Below are 13,466 nucleotides of genomic sequence, written 5' to 3' on the forward strand. Positions count from 1 at the left end.
CGACATTATTTCAATACCATCATTTTTTTTACATTAACACAACACAGGAAGCCCTGAGGAAAATAATTAAATGTCATCTTTGGGATGCTGTGTGGAGGGTTTTTGTAAGGATGGGAAAGAAAGAAAGTTCTGGGAATGAAAAGGGTATGAGGAATGTGCAAGGCAATGGGTCAAGAGAGACCAGTTGGATGTGTCAAAGAGTCTCTCCAAACCGGTATCTCCCGATCCAGCATGCCTTGCAGCTGGTGGGCAGGCGCATCCTGAACACACCTCACCCAATGAACCCGGGCACCCCTGCTAAATCACCAAACATATCGAGCCACTCGGGGTGACCTATGGTAGAGGTGTTGGTTATCCAATAAATGGTTCCCGGGACGGCGGTACCCAAACCCGCCTCCCAATTTATCAATTAATTACTAAAAAAAATTAATAAGGTTACAGCTCGCGGGTCCGGCAGGATAGTCTGTATTCTTAACATATCAGTTCCCATTTTGAAAATTAAAAGAAAAATCACAATAAATGTTTATAACAATATTTTATTATAGACAGATTACATTATTGCTTATCTAAATTCTGGAGACATATGTCAGTATCAATTTTGAAAATGACAACTAAATTTTTAAAAAATCCGAGTTCATTGAACCGAGGTAGTAATCACATACAGACAATCGAAATAAGTATGTTTGATGTATCTTTGTCAAAGCATTTTAATTTATGGCATATCGGCATGGGGTAGAGTCGCAGACACATACATTAAGTTACTTAACACAGCTCATAAATCACTTATTGGAACTATGTTCAAAAAACCATATCTTCATCCCACTGAAAATCTTTTAATTAAAAATAAAATACTTGATGTCATGAAGCTATTTATTAAAAAAAATTATCCATGTAAATTGCATAAAATCGTCAGCTTCCCACCTATCTCACTCGAGCTAAATCTAACAATCATTTAAAAGTGCCAAAAAAAAAAAAAATTATTTATCAATATAAAGTTTTATTGCATAAATTTTTCTACATCTGTCTCACTAGGGTACACCTGTGTCGAGACAGACGTATTCAGGTACTTATAGATTATTTACAAAGGGGCTATTATAAAATTATTGAATCTATTATTTTATTTTGTATGTGAATCGTTGTTACTCTTTGCGTGTAATTTGGTTTACATACTCAAAAAAAAAGTAACCTACCGTCATTGATTACACAGATAGTGAATACGCTCCACATTAAAACTTCCAAAACATTAGAAAATTGCAAGTAAACACAACATAAAGTGTCGAAGTAGTTAAATCACTTCATCTTCGAAATATTCAATCAGTTAGATTTTTAAATTATCGTGTGTGCTGTGCAGTGCTGTGTTTTAAAAATATTAAAATAACAATTTTCAACTGGTAAACATACCAAACGCGCAGGCGCATTATCAGTCCGTCATTACTATCGCCATTGGTCGAAAGTGTCGTCACTTTTGAATAGTGCTAAACAGTTTGCGGGAAACAGGCGTTTGTGTATAAACTAATTACGAATAAAGTTAACATATTTTTAACTCTTTTTAAATAAATTTTAATATGGATTTAAACGAGAACTCTCTTAACTATATGACCAAGGCCAAGGATCTACTCTGTTCGCTGATAAAAATTATTAATGACCCCGGCAACAAATTTACGAAGGAGCAAATGGGTAAAATTACCCCGATAACAACGGATCTGTTAGGAACCACAGGATTGATGGCTGTTCGAATGGGAATGTTGGAAGGAGAATTGTCAACATTAAAAAGTGTAACGGATACTCAGTCTATTGTTACTAACCCGACAAATACTTCATCTTCAATAAATGATTTGCTCGCAGAGGCCGAGGAAAGAAAAACCCGGTCAAAGAACATTATTTTATTTAATGTTCCCGAAAGTATTTCAGAATCAACAACAACAATTATTAAAATGGACAGCGATAAAGTAGTTTCAGCGATTAGTGATATAAATAATGATTTAATACCGAGTGTGGTTAAGTCGTACAGACTTGGTGTAAAAAAGTCCAACAAAATTAGACCGATTAAGGTCGAATTCAATGACTCTGTCTCGGCTCGCGAGGTTTTGACCAGGAACGCAAAACTGAAAAACGGTATAAAGGCCAGTAACGACCAAACACCATTGCAGAGGACTCAACTTCTAGATTTACGCCAACAACTCGAGACGAGGAAGAACAACGGTGAAACCAATATAACTATCAAATATGTGAACTCTGTACCTAAAATTATTGAATGTGCGCCAAAAAACTGAAACAACAAAAAATAAAATGCTACTACCAAAATGTGAGAGGGATCCGCACTAAACTTCCCATGTTGCTGACTTCGGCGGCAACTATCAGCAGTGATATCTTCATTTTAACCGAAACATGGCTCGACTCAGGAATCAATTCTGCCGAATTAGGCTTCCCTAATTTCAACATCTACCGTATGGATAGGAATTCTAAAACAAGTGCCAAAACGAGAGGAGGTGGTGTAGCCATTGCTATCTCAAAATATCTCAGTTCTTCAAAAATATCCACAAAAAACACATCCATCGAGCAACTATTTGTCAATGTGAACACTTCTAGAGGTAAAATAATAGTGGGATGTGCATACTTACCTCCGAATTCTGATGTCCAAAGCTACAGCAATCACTGCGACGAGGTTGAATCAATTTGTGCTAAATATCCTAATACTAAACTACTTCTAGTTGGTGATTACAATCTGCCACATTATGATTGGTGTAATATGAATTCTGTCAATTCTTGTTCTAATGTTAATATTCGTGTTATTAGAGATATGGCACTGTTCTTAGGTCTAACACAGTGTAATAATGTTCATAATATAGGAGGTCGTACGTTGGATTTGGCACTGTCAAATGTGTCTGACATCTGTGTTGTGAGAAGTACCGAAATTCTATTACCTGTCGATGTTTACCATCCACCACTAGAAATTTGCATGTCTAATCTTAAACCAATTCCTATCGTAAAAAAGGTAGTAGAAACTCGAAATTTCAAAAAAGCTGACTATGTTAAAATTTCAAATTTCCTTAAACAGACTGACTGGTCATTCTTTGATAGCGACGATGATATTAATGTACACCTTAAAAAATTTTACTTCATCGTTAATTCTGCAATTGAACAATTTGTTCCTTTAACGACTTACAGAGAAACTCCATACCCAAAATGGTTCTCAAAAGACCTGATAGACTTAATTTACCTTAAAAAATTATCTCATAAGAGATTCAAACAAAGTCGCCTGGCCATCGATTATACTGCGTTTCAAAAATTGAGGGCAGAGTGCAATAAGCTCTCCGCAAAATGTTACAAAAATTACATTAGTGATGTCGAAGGCTCTATCATGGACGACTCAAATTTCTTTTGGAAATATGTTAAATCCCAAAAAGAAAATGGTACTTACATACCTAGTAGTGTGTCATTCGATTCTAAATTATCCCTAAATCTTCAGGAAACTGTTAATCTTTTTGCTGATTTTTTTAGCGGCGTTTACATTAATGCAAGTGAAGACAGCAATATTTCGTGCTTTGATTTGGTTGAAACTCTTGATATATCTGTCTGTAATGTAACCATAGACGATATTATATCTAAGCTGAAGAGTCTTGATTCCCGAAAATCCGCAGGACCTGATAATGTTCCGCCCAGGTTTTTAGTAAATTGTATGCATACATTGTCATATCCTATTCATAAGTTATTTACAAAGTCACTCTCATCAGGTGTATTCCCGGACCTTTGGAAGTTTAGTCTTTTAACGCCCATTTTCAAAAAAGGTAATAAGAGCGAAGTAACAAATTATAGGCCAATATGTATAATGTCTACTTTACCCAAACTTTTTGAAAGCCTAGTACTAGATAAGTTGATATCCCGAATCAATCGAACCATCTCTCCCCTTCAACATGGATTCATTAAAGGTAGATCTACTCTTACCAATTTGATATTGTACACGAATGATATTGTTAATGCCCTTAATGCATCACATCAAACTGATTCCATATATACTGACTTCAGTAAGGCATTTGATAAAGTAAACCACAAAATATTATTACGTAAACTAAAATTGTTGGGAATAAGAGGGAGTATGTTGGAATGGTTTAAGAGTTATCTATTAGGAAGGTACTTAGCAGTCAAGATAGATTCGTTTACTTCTTATACATTTGCTGCCTCGAGCGGAGTACCACAGGGATCTCACTTGGGCCCAATATTATTTTGTTTGTTTATCAATGATATTGTTAATATTTTTACTAATGTTAAAGTCCTGTTATTTGCCGACGATCTGAAGATATACAGAATAATCAAAGACGATGACGATCGCGCAATTTTGCAGTTGAACCTTAATAAACTATGTGCGTGGTGTTCTGTCAATGATTTGCAACTAAATTTAGGTAAATGCCAGATTATCAGTTTTTACAAAGGCAAAAATCCACTTAATTTTTCCTACTTTATGAATGGTGCTAATCTTCTTCGTGTATCACAGATTCGTGATCTTGGTGTTATATTCCACGAGAGTCTACAGTTTAACGAACACATCGATGAAATAACAAGCGATGCGATGAGAATACTAGGTTTTATTTTGAGAATGGGAGCAAATTTTAAAAGTATGTCAACATTAAAACATCTGTATTGCTCGTTAGTACGAAGCAAATTAGAATACAATTCCACCGTATGGTCACCGTACTACAAGGTCCATTCTCAATCATTAGAAAAGGTACAAAATAAATTCCTTCGGTACATTAATTTTAAAATGAAAATTCCAATCGAATTTATAAATTACAATAACTTGCTTGCTGAAACTAAACTTCTTAAATTATCTGATAGAAGAGTGTTAATTGATTTGCTATTTTTATTCAAAATTATTAAATCTTTAATTGACAGCCCTAATTTGTTGGAACTTATTTGCATTAATGTTCCTGCTAGGCAAACTCGCAGTAAAGATACTTTTAAATTTAACAAGAACCTCAACACTAATTATTCTATTTTTTCACCAATTCCTAGAATTCACAACCTTGCGAATAAATACTGTGAACTTATAGATATATTTGGTTTTGACAATTTTGTGAGCTTTAAAAGGCAACTTATTTCGATTCTATCGGCTAATAATTAACTTTTATAGCTTTAATAATTTTATTACATCTTCTCCCATTCGAAACCTTTCAAGTAAATTATATCCATATTTGTTTGTTTTTTATTTGCTCTACTATACACTTATAATTGTATGCATATACCTACTAACTACTTTTTATACATAACACTATGTTCCATCTCAGATCTTATTATTTCTTATTCATGTCGATATTGCTAAATTCTATTAGTTTTTGCTTTTTACAGGTGCAACTCTTATTTTGTTATTTTTTTTTTTTTTAAATCTCTGTTATAATGTTCTTTACCTCACGAGTAAGTTACACTCTAATTTATATTGGTTTATCGATTTGTTAAACACACAATTAATACTGGGTTTAAACACACCCACTTACTTACTTTTTATGTTGAACTTTCTTTTACTTACTATTTCATGCTTGGGTATATTTTATATTGAATCCATCTTATTAGTGTTTTGCTAATTTGCACAAAATTTTATTATATGTGTTGCTTTCTTACAATTAACTCCATTTATCTTCTTATGTTCAATTATTGTAATCAATGTAAATGTATATTTTCATGTAAAAGCCCATTAGGGCGTAAATAAAATAATAAATAAATAAATAAATAAATAAATAAATATGTTTGTGATAGTGGGACGCCCAATACTTGTTATCCATTTCTTTATTTCATGTTTGAATTTGGTCACTGACTCTGTTCGTCTAATAGTGTCTGGTAGTATATTGTATAGTTTGCAAGCTATGTATATTAAATGTCTTTGCCCAAAGGTGGTTTTAGCAAAAGGGGTTTGAAGAAGTTTTTTTGTTTTTGGCTCGGGTATTGTGTATCGTTTGAGTTGGTTTGTATAGTGTTTTGCTGTTTTGGTGTAAATTAATCAAGATAAATCTTGCAAAAAGCTGTTTTATGTCCATAACGTTGATAGTATTGAAGATAGTATCAGTGCTGGTAGAAAGAGGAAATTTGAGAATTATTTTTATGATTAATTTTTGTGCTTTAATAATGGGGTCGAGGGCAGTAGAAGAAGTATTACCCCAAGCTAAAATTCCGTATTCTATGTGTGATTGGCATAGTGAGAAATACACTGATTTTAAAAGTTTGGGGTCAAGGAAATTACGTGTTTGTTTGAAAAAGTAAATAGATTTGCGAATTTTGTTTGTAATGTTATAGATATGTAATTTCCAGTTTAGGTGTGTGTCAAGGGTTAGTCCTAGATATTTGATATTGATTGCTTGTTCTAGGCATGGGCAGTCACTGGTGTCGCGAAGCTGCGACTCCACTATATATTTTAGAGGTGGTGTGATATGCCACACGCCCAAAGGACCAGTCCCAAACTACTCCGAATGATAGGTATGGGACGATATATGCATCCGACAAACCCGATGGACAGTGCAATAATCAAAGGTATAAATCTGGGCTTCTGGAGCACAAGATAAGCCCAGATTGGAATGCAGGAAAGATGGACTCACCCGTTGATGACTATCACACGTCTTCAGGAGTATTAGTTGATTTCACTTCACAATTTATATGTATATTCGCCCTGTCTGATATTAATTATCACTCCGAACTCTGATAAGCAACTGACACCACTTGTCAGATTTTACATGTGTTGCAACAATATTTTTAATATGGTGACATTTTGGGATGGGTAAGAGGGTAGGTAGGACATTTGCAGGATTTGGTATTGACATTACACTTGTCCTTTAAGCCTGTGGATGCATACCTAACAATCCCATATATATTGCGCGAACATTCTCCCGGCGTTGAAAGTACCTTCCGAAATTTTAAGTACTTTCAAATAAAGTAAAAAGTTAAATGTAAAACGAAAGATGAAATATAAATATTCTTATCAATACGCTATTAATATTGCAAAGTTAAAACGAAAATTTATAAAATAATGAAATAAAGAAATAATAATTATTGTGTAGGCAAAGGACACAATTTTACGACTGGTCGTTTAAAGTTCCCGGAAGGGGTCCTTACGCGTGCGACACGAACCACTCCGTCTTTACCAGGGAACACCTCCTCAACAACGCCCACCGGCCAATAAAGTGGAGGCGCATCCTCTTGATGCACCAATACTATGGTACCTACTAGAATGTTATTCGCGGGACTATTCCATTTTTTTCTCATCTGCAGAGAGTGAAGATACTCTATATGCCACTTCTTCCAATAAGATTGAACGAGGTGGTCCAAAAGCTCTTTCCTTTTCAGTAGACTAATGCGTTCATTAGTCAAATCATAAGCAGGTAGATGCTGAATCGGGGTAGACATCAGAAAATGAGCCGGAGTAAGAGCTTCTGGATAATGAGAACTGCTTAATAAACATAATGGCCGTGAATTAAGTACAGCCTCTATTTGTGTCAGAACTGTGAGAAGCTCTTCATAACATAAAAGTTGAGTACCCACAACCCTATACAGATGCGATTTAATGCATTTAATATTTGACTCCCATAATCCTCCAAAGTGAGGAGCGCGGGGTGGAATCGTCTTCCATTCAATTCTCCGAATGTTAAATTCATTGCGAAGAACTTCTTTAGTTGAATTTGCCTCTAAAAAATTATACAAGTCATCCAGACAATTCTTTGCGCCTATGAAATTTGTCGCATTGTCACTGTACATACACGAAACCGGTCCGCGTCTGGATAGAAAACGCTTAAATGCGTTTAAAAAATTGTCCGTGCTTAGATCTGATACCACTTCCATATGTATAGCCTTCGTTGTTAAACAAATAAATAGACATATATATGCCTTTTGACTTTTTACCCCACGACGCCTAGAAAGGGTTATATTTATTGGTCCGGCAAAATCTACACCCGTATGTGTAAATGCCTTTGCTTCCTGAACTCTAGCTGTAGGTAAATCTGCCATTAGCGGTATAATATTAGAAGGTGCAGTTTTAAAACAGAAATTACAAGCATGTACTCTTTTGCGTATTAGATTTCTCCCCGATAAGATCCAATAACGCTGTCTAATTATTGACATAAGGAGATGTGCACCAGTATGACAATTCACACGATGGTGAAAGTCTATAATTATATCGACAATATGATCCTGTCTTGGCAAAAGTACTGGATGTTTGTTTTCAAAAGGTATATTCGCGTTTGTTAATCTACCACCTATACGTAACAAGCCATTATGATCTAAGAACGGGTTTAGTTTTCGGATTGAAGGTAAGCATAATTTATCCCTCTGTATTAATTGTATATCGGCACTAAAATACCTATTCTGTAAAGCTTTTAATACATTCATTTCAGCAATGTTTAATTCCGTGGAATTTATAACTGTTGAGCGTGATAACTTTCGCATAAATCGTAAAATATATACCACAATTCTCAGCAGTTTTGGCCATGAGGAAATTTTTAAAGCGAGATTATATATCGGAGAATTTTCCTCTATTGACGTTATCGTAAATGTATGCGATTTTTTCAATTCCAAAGTATTCTCCTCCTCTCGTGAGGGGGAAAATCTTTCGACAGGCCACTCGGATACTGGGTTCGCAGCCCAGGGCGGACCGTGCCACCAAAGAGAATGATCGACTAGCTGTGCAGGCAGTAGTCCTCGTGATAAACAATCACTAGGATTGGTAACGCCATCTATGTGATAAAAATGTTTCGCGGGTAAATTTTCCTGAATTTCACTAACTCGATTAGCTACAAAAGTTTGCCACCGGTGCGGGGACGAGTGAATCCAAGAAAGTGCTATTTTTGAATCTGAAAAAGCAAATATATCGTTTATCGAAACGCGATTTCTATAAGTATCTATAATAGATCTAACGAGTCTAGATAAAATAAGCGCAGCGCATAATTCCAATCGAGCGAGCGACACTGTTTTCAGAGGGGCCACCTTGGATTTAGAACATATCAAATTCATTGTAGTGTTGCCACCCTTATCCGTGACATGAAGATATATTACACAACCGTACGCTTTCAAACTCGCATCTGCGAAGGCGATAATATTTATCGTGCAGTCCTCCTTTACTCCCAAATATCGAGGTAAATTTAAATTAGAAAGCATCGGTAATTCTTCCTTGAATTTGACATATCTATTAACAATACTTTGGGGTAGTTCCTCGTCCCATCCTACTTTCTCTAACCACAGCTCTTGTAAAAGTAATTTGGCATATAAAATTACCGGAGCAACCAAACCTAATACATCGAATAAACGAGCTATTGTGGAAAGAATTGATCTTTTACATATAGTTTTTTCCTCCGTCGGACATATCATAAATCGAAAACAATCAGATATCGGATCCCATTTTAATCCTAAAATGCTACATTTATCCGAAAAATCCATTGTCGCGCGGTGCGACTCTGGTAATTGGGCCAGTAAATGAGGAGAATTACTCGACCATTTGACTAATTCAAATCCTCCACACTTGAACATCGCCATTAAATCTGTAGCCAAAGTGATGCCTTCACTTATAGTATTTACAGAATATACAAAATCGTCCATATATAAATCATTAATTGCAACTTCCGCCGCTTTCGGATAACGATTTCTTTCATCGCTCGCTAGCTGCCGTATAGTTCGCATTGCTAGAAATGGTGAACAGTTCAAACCAAACGCGAGTGAATTAAATTGATAAACTCGAATTTGTTCATCTTTGTGAAATCTATAAAGAATTTTTTGATATTTTCGATGGCTTTCCGTTACCATTATACGTAGATACATTTGCTTAACATCTGCGGTTAATGCTACAGCGAATAAGCGAAATTTAATTAAAAGTGTAAATAAATTAGATTGCAAATTTGGACCTGTATACAAAATATCATTAAGTGACAACCCTGAACTGGTCTTTGTACTTGCATCTAATACAACACGAGTTTTAGTTGTTGATTTATCTTTACGAATTACTGCGTGATGAGGAATGAAATATCCCTCATCAATATTAGATGAAGACGGAACTTCAACCCTCATATATCCCTTTTCCAGATATTCAGAAACTACTTCATTATAACTGCAATGCAATTCTGGCGAAGTATTAAATTTCCGTTCTAAATATTCATATCGACGCTGCGCGACACGGCGCGAATCACCTAAATTATTAGGATCTATCTTAAACGGTAAAGATACAATATACCTTCCCGATTCATCCCGTTGGACTGACTCGAGGTACATTTTCTCACATTCTGCATCTTCAGCACTCATCAACGACTTAATAGGCATGTCTTCCATTGTCCAAAACTTGGATAACGCATTATATAAATCTACATTGGTTATGGGGCCGAGCGTCCACGAAACCTCCGGTGTACACGTAGGTATTTCACCCATTACAATATACCCGAATACTGTCTGTAAAGCCGGTGGTGCATTCGTATTATGTTTAGATAAAACCTTATTCCCCAGCAGAATATATGGAAATAACTGTGCACCTAATAAGATATCAACATCGGATGGAACGTTCCAGGATTCATCCGCTAAGTTTAAACCCACTAAATGCTCACATGACTTTGTGTCAACATGTTGTGTAGGAAGCTTATCAGTTATTTTATCGACAACTAATAGACTAATTTTATAAGTATCTTCTGAAACGCGGGATTTAATTTTTAACGCAACGTGTCCCAATATTGGTGTCTCTACTGAACCAACACTTTTAACTACTGAATTATTTAAAGGAATTATTTTAAGATTTAATTCATTACAAGTGTTTAAACTGATTAAATTTTGTTGCGAGGCGCAATCAATTAAACACCTTACGGTTACTTGATTATTTTTATTGTCATAAGCAAATAACTGCGCGGTTGACAGTAGTACATTCGTAGCTATATTACCCGCAGAAAAATTATTATGATGTTTATGACTACGCGCTATTAATGTAATGGCTTCGTTTTTCGATTGACTTTCAGTATTCATCGTGCTCTCAAAATGCAGAGCGGTGTGATGTCGTTTTTTACAAATTCTACAATCCGATTTAGATGGACATTTCACAGTTTTATGTTTATCGCTTAAGCAGTTTACACATAAATTATTTAATTTCACAAACTGAAAGCGAGCATTTGGTCTTAATTCGTTAAATTGTTCACATTTAAACAATTCAACATGATCAGAATGATTACATTTCCGACACCTGTTACGATTATTATTACTTAACTTCGGTTCGACCACAGCGAATGAATGCGTAACTTTGTTTTTATTATTAACAACTTTATTATCATTTTGCCCAGTTCGTTCTAGGATTTTAACATGCGACCGAATGTATTCTATTAAATCGGTATATGTAGGTATAGCTTTCTCCCGTATAGACATTTCAAAATTTTGCACCAACTGTATATCTAATTTTTTCAGTGCAATATGTAATATTATAAAATCGGTTAGGTCATCAATACCTAATTCCTTGAGTGCAGCTATGGAAGACGCAAACCTTTCGATAAAATTATTTAACTCATTTGGGTTACTAGGTGCCAATAATTTTAAATTCAAAATATTGTTCAGATAAAAGGTACCTAGCACGCGTTTGTCCTGATATTTCTTTTCGAGAGCTTCCCAAATTAAAAAATAATTTTGTTCGTTCGGAAGTATTCCCGCAAAAACTGATAACGCCTTTCCTTGGAGTTTCCCTATCAGATATTGCATCTTTTGCGACGTATTCAAATTTTCATTTGAGTGAATGTTTAATTTAAAAGCTTCATAAAATATCGACCAATTCTCTTGATTACCATCGAACGATGGCATCTCGATCGGTGGGAGCTTAATTAATGGTGAATTATTTAACTTCTGTCGATCGCGTGATGAATCTTGCTTTGCTATAATGCTTTCGCGTATAGAAACTACAAAACAGTACTTATTTTCGAATTTACTCCATAAATCGAAATTCATATTGTAATTTGAATCCTTTTTCAACTGAAGTGTATGAAATTCATCACAAAATGTGTTAAATTGTGCATAATATGTAGCTATATTAACCGTTTGTTTAAGAAAATCCTCCGAACTTCTCGTCTCCCTGTCCGCAATACTTTTCGCTTTCTCGTATAATTCATTAACACGATTATGCATCAAATTAATCTTCGATTCTACTAACTTGATTTTAATATCCTGAGTACTATCGCTAGTCGCCATGATTAATTGTATGTAGGAATTTAAACACAACAATAATTACAAATGCAACCTAGTACATACAAATTAACAAAGTATAAAGAGGAAATAATATTTATTTATAACTTTAAATATGTTAATTTTAAATACCCCGTTGGTAATCCGGCTCGAAGGACCAAAAATGGTGTCGCGAAGCTGCGACTCCACTATATATTTTAGAGGTGGTGTGATATGCCACACGCCCAAAGGACCAGTCCCAAACTACTCCGAATGATAGGTATGGGACGATATATGCATCCGACAAACCCGATGGACAGTGCAATAATCAAAGGTATAAATCTGGGCTTCTGGAGCACAAGATAAGCCCAGATTGGAATGCAGGAAAGATGGACTCACCCGTTGATGACTATCACACGTCTTCAGGAGTATTAGTTGATTTCACTTCACAATTTATATGTATATTCGCCCTGTCTGATATTAATTATCACTCCGAACTCTGATAAGCAACTGACACCACTTGTCAGATTTTACATGTGTTGCAACAATATTTTTAATATGGTGACATTTTGGGATGGGTAAGAGGGTAGGTAGGACATTTGCAGGATTTGGTATTGACATTACACTTGTCCTTTAAGCCTGTGGATGCATACCTAACAATCCCATATATATTGCGCGAACAGTCACAATTCCGGTCAAGGGAAGAATTTTAACAAACGTGTATTTTTAAAGTTAGGTTTGATTTTGGGATATTAGTGAGGCTAAACAGTAAGTATTTTTGTTTAAGTTACATTTAGAGTTAGTGAATTAGAGTCGAGCCACTGTTTTACCTTCTGAATTCCTTCCTCCGCTTTGGCGTATACGGTAGGCCAGTCTTTCGATTGGAATAGTAGGACTGTATCATCGGCGAAACTGACAATAGTGGCATCGATATCTAGGTTACATAACTCATTAATATATATCAGGAAGAGGGTTGGACCTAAAACACTGCCTTGTGGGACACCGTAACTAATAGGCAGAATATGACTCTTTGTGGTTCTGATTTTAACGCATTGTGATCTGCCAGATAAGAAGCTAGAGAGAAGGTCTTATTCCTTATTTCTAATACCTATATTGAACATTTTGCGTTCTAATTTGATGTGTGAGATTGTATCAAACGCTTTACAAAGGTCGAGGAATATCGACAGACATTTCGAGCCCTTATCAAGGTGGCCAGAGATAAAGTCGGTAACCGTGGCTATGGCATCGTTAGTGCTTTTGTGTCTTTTGAAGCCAAATTGACGGTTCGATAGTAGTTTGTTGTTTTCCAAGTATTCAATCCA

This window comes from Hesperophylax consimilis, chromosome 5 (genome assembly GCF_061612785.1).
Source record: "Hesperophylax consimilis isolate HC1 chromosome 5, BYU_Hcon_1.0, whole genome shotgun sequence".
Classification (NCBI taxonomy): Eukaryota; Metazoa; Arthropoda; class Insecta; order Trichoptera; family Limnephilidae; genus Hesperophylax; species Hesperophylax consimilis.